We start from the raw sequence: 4,554 nt of genomic DNA, 5'->3' as shown, positions 1-4,554 counted from the left end.
TTGATTGATTGATTGATTGATTGATTGATTGATTGATTGATTGATTGATTGATTGATTGATATTTGGAAGAATACAAATCTGTGGCTCCAACCTCTGCATCCTTCTAAAGATATAATCATCGTCTCTCCTCTAAACATGTCCAGACCATCTCAGTCTGACTTCTCTCACTTTATCTCCAAACATCTAACATCAGATGTCCCTGTGAAGCACTCATTCCATGATTCTATCCATCCCCAACATTTTGAGGTCTGAAAGAACAAACAAGAAGCGGCATAGGGCAGATCCTTGATGCAGCTCCATCTTTTCCTCTGCAGACCTCCTCAAACATTGTGTCTGTTGTGCTCTTTCATGTCATGAAACTGTCATGAAACAAATGCTCACCTCTGACATAAACTTATCTTCCACCACTTTTTCCCACAGTGTAATTGTATGAATCATTAGCTTTGCCACAATTTTGTATCTTCCTTGTTGTTAAAAATCAGCATCAGAACACTTCATCTCCTCACTCTTGAAGATCTTGTTGAATAACATAGTCATAAACTCTGCCATCAAACCTTCACAAGTATGTTATCAGGACCAAGTGCAATTTCCCTCTGTTCCTTTTTTTTTACAGTTCCCAACTACTGGTGTTGATTCTAAGATTAGAGCATACACAGCAAATTCGGAAGTGTTAGATTTCCAGTGTAAGTTTTGAATATCAAAAATACAGTGTTAATTCAACAACATGAGTGTTAGTTTCCCCTAACACGCACTAAAGAGTTCCAAAGAGTTAAACAAAAAGCAATCCAGTCCAGTGTTGATTTCTAAGTTAAGTCCAACAGTAACTCAGTCTGGTGTTGATTTAGAAATCAGACAGTTCATGTCACAATTGCAACATATTTGTGACATCATATCAGGGAAGGAGCTACAGATAGGGTGGGGGCTGCAGCAGGCCCCCGGCCTGTACCTACTGGGGGCCCACATGGGAGGCAGAACATGCCTTCACAGATCCAATTTTTTTTAATCAGTAAGAAATGTAAACTTGCTGTTTTGTTATTAGATAGTTTTTCTTCCCTCTTTGATTGTTTTTAATCCAATAGCACATCGCTGTGTCCAGTCTTCACCTCCATCTCTTCCTCCTCCTCTGTCCATCAGAGCTGATGCAATAAAAGGTAAGTCACCTGCTCCAGGAGTCCAGTCTCCTCCCTTTTACATAGCTTCACTTTGTTCACGTCTCTGAAGGTGAGTAGCCTACATTTACTCTGTTACTTTAGTAACTTTTTGATAAATATTTACTTAGAGCAGTTTTACTGTACCATGCTTTTAATTTTTACTTAAGCATGAAGTAAAAATTATTAGACAACTAAATATAATTGTTGATAGTATGAGGCTCTTACCTGAACTTTTTTTTTGCCTTCTACCCACTGGAATAGCTTTTTACAAGTTTATTGTAAATCTGTTTTTGGCTATTCTGAGATGCACTAAAAAAGCTGATAATATGTAATAAGTCATATATTATCAACTTAAATGACTTGTTCTATATTAATATTAGTTTTTACTGTGATAATGAATAAATTGAGAACTTTTTAGTTTATAATCCATTTCTAATCTGCGCCTCATCTCCATGTTACTGTAGAGCAGCTACTATGTCAGTGAGACGTTCTGCTGGTAATTAAAGTTCATCCTGAACACTGGAAAGTGTTAATTTTTAGAAAACAAACTGAACTCTGGTCACTTTCTGGAATAAGAGGAAATTATGAGGCTCAAATCATAATGATGCATTTCTTTCATCCTCAGTTACTGAAGTGAACAGTGTCATGTTTACTACTGGGCTGTTTCTCTTCGTTTTCAGATCTTATAAGATCTATGACACTATGACCTTTTTCAACAAATAAATCATGTTATTGCTGCAATATCAAACTGAATATATGTATAGTTCTGTATAGTCTGAAAAGAAAAAGACGTTTGTGTCGGTTCTGAAGGTTTTACTTTCAGTTGTTTTTTTCTGACTGGCTTGAAACAGGTTTTAAAAACAGGTCAGACAAGTCAGTGGTCCATATCAAAGAGTCACTTTGAATGCCTAGACTCTAGTGACTACAGTCTAGTGTTTCTCAACCCTGGTCCTCACCGCCCCCCTGTCCTGCATGTTTTAGGTGTTTCCCTTCTGCCGCACACCTGAATTGTATCTCTGGGTGATTAACAGGCTTCTGCAGTACTTGATGGTCATGCAATCATTTGAATCAGCTGTTCTGGAATAGAGGCTCATCTAAAACATGCAGAGCAGGAGGGCAGTGAGGACCAGGGTTGAGAAACACTTTGCTAGACTTCTTTGTTGTCTGTCATGTTGACTGACAGCATAAAAAGACTTCCCAAGGTGGAAATAGTCATTCTTCTGTAGGTCTGTCAGCTAATAAGTTGACATAATGGATGCTTGTAGGTATAGACTGAATATGTAATCTGAAAAAGACTACCTCTACCATTCTGAGTTTATACACATTTGCCAGAACAAATAGACAAGTGGACATAACAAAACTAAAAACATAAAATCTTTTTTTGCTTTTTATCTGTAAAATATCCATCAACTAGAAGCCTAGTACTAAAATTATGACATCCAGACACTGATTGAGACAATAACATCAGTATTTAAACACTAACTCTCTTCTCCACCAAGCAAGAAGAAACATGGCACAGAATATGTACGTTGCAACATCGTAAACTTAAGTCACTTTTTGGTTTCTGTTTCTCGCTGATCTCTGATCTGTATTTTTACTCAGCAACATGTTTCATCAAGTGAGAAGTAATGTCTAGTGAAGATCCTTGGACGGTCATCTTATAACAGAATTGTTACAGAAGCAGCATCACACTGTTTGTGTACGAACACCTTTTATCATTTTTAAATACTTAATAATATTAAGTCTCAGTGCCTAGTGAAAGGCAGTCTGATGTTAAAACTGAGATGAACTTTTCAGAGACTAATCAAAAAGATGAAGACAACAAAAGTGCCATCTATGATGACAGTAAAGAGCAGAACTCTTACTTTACGCATGAGAAACTGCTGGAAATGTGAGGCTCAGTCATGTTGAGATTAATTTGTCGAACCCACATGCACAGAACACACTCTGGAGACGGGTAAAGGTTATGGTGGTTTATTAAATACAGTGCTAACAGGTATGTACAAGGAGGTCCGGAACTGGTGCTCGTCTGCGTGGTTCTGGATCTCTGGGTGGAGATAAGACAGGTAAGAGGGGTTCGGAGATTGTGGGAATTGCAGTCCAGCCAGAGACCTACTTGCTGGTGAGCTCGTCTGAGCATGGAGAGGTGAACCGCTAGGATCCGGAGCTGCAGGCTGGAACGAGGGCGTGAGTTTCTCTAGAGGGCGGACAGGTGAGTGGAGGGAGATCTCAGACAAGGTGCCGGAAGGGATCCGCTTGACCAGGGATCTGCCACCGACAGAACTGAGAGCTGGTCTCACGGACGTGGCCACCAACGGGTAGACTCCGCGGGGTCTCGAGGATCTTTGGTAATCTGCCCAGGTTCGTAGAAGTTTGAAGAAACTCAGGGCTTCACGGAACGACAACCTAAGAAAGGCAGCACAAAAGGAGGTTACTTGGAGAACTGGTGGTCGGAGGTGAGCTACAATGATATTACCATCACAGGCTAACACTCTGGCACTGGAGTGTCGGCGGCTCCGTCCTGATAAACCCCTCCAAACAATGGTAAGTGGCAGCAGGTGTGCAGCTCCAGGTTCACGCCCTCCAGAAGGTCCCAGGATGCCCCCTGGTGGAGAAACTAGAGACCCCCCAACCAGCCTTCCCCAGATCCTAACAGGCTCAGTTTAACCTGAGCAAACAAAAACCTGGGCAGTAGCATCATGGGTCAGTCCTTGGCAAAGGGATGGTGTAAACATACATCTATTTTAGCATCGAAAACACAAAGTATCAATAATATTTTATCATTGTCAGGTTCACTGATTTTAAAACTTTTTTTATGAAGTAATGTAAATAATAAATGATTTTCTGAGGGGCGTTGTAGAGATCAGCCTCTGCGGGTCTTTTTGTCCTTCAGCATCCCTTCCTCTTCAGTCAAGTCTGGTGATGCTGTAAAGACTCGCGCTCCGGTATTTTTCCACTCGCTGCCTCATCACTCAGCCCCTCCCGTCGCTGAAAATATCTCACTCACGCGGTCTAATATTGATGGCGATTTCATCGATGCCTCATCTGTCGCTCGGTGCTACTCAATCAAAAACTGTTATCACCCCCAAAAAACTGCTTAAAGGAAAGATTGGCATTGATATACAATATTTGGATTGTATTGAAACGAGATTTCAAAATAGAATCTGATATGCTTCCTTTGCATACATTAAAAACGGAACTTCTTGTTTAAATAAAACGGATGACAATCTACCTTAAAAAAAACACACTTAGTACATTTTGATGACCTAAAACGCCTCATCAGAATAAGCTTTATAAAATCCTTAACCAGCACATCTTATGCACCTACTTGTAATATCAGACATTGTTAAAACCAAACCAATAAATGTAAGTGACGATTTTGATCTGTTCTGATGATATGCA

General features: G+C 40.1%; 1 long non-coding RNA gene across 1 annotated transcript; it reads right to left on the bottom strand.

Annotated features, from left to right (window-relative positions):
- Positions 1-3,110: 3,110 nt before the first annotated feature.
- Positions 3,111-3,803, bottom strand: LOC106942723 (uncharacterized). The gene is made up of 3 exons (XR_001423699.1): positions 3,629-3,803; positions 3,269-3,558; positions 3,111-3,197 (listed from the first exon to the last, which is right to left on the bottom strand). It is a non-coding gene; the product is annotated as an uncharacterized LOC106942723 (long non-coding RNA).
- Positions 3,804-4,554: the final 751 nt, after the last annotated feature.

The sequence above is a fragment of the Poecilia latipinna genome, unplaced genomic scaffold (genome assembly GCF_001443285.1).
Source record: "Poecilia latipinna isolate Pla-1442-1.1 unplaced genomic scaffold, P_latipinna-1.0 Scaffold4499, whole genome shotgun sequence".
Taxonomy (NCBI): Eukaryota; Metazoa; Chordata; class Actinopteri; order Cyprinodontiformes; family Poeciliidae; genus Poecilia; species Poecilia latipinna.
The sequence above is the reverse complement of the archived record's forward strand: the minus strand, read 5'-3'. Positions and strand labels throughout refer to the sequence as shown.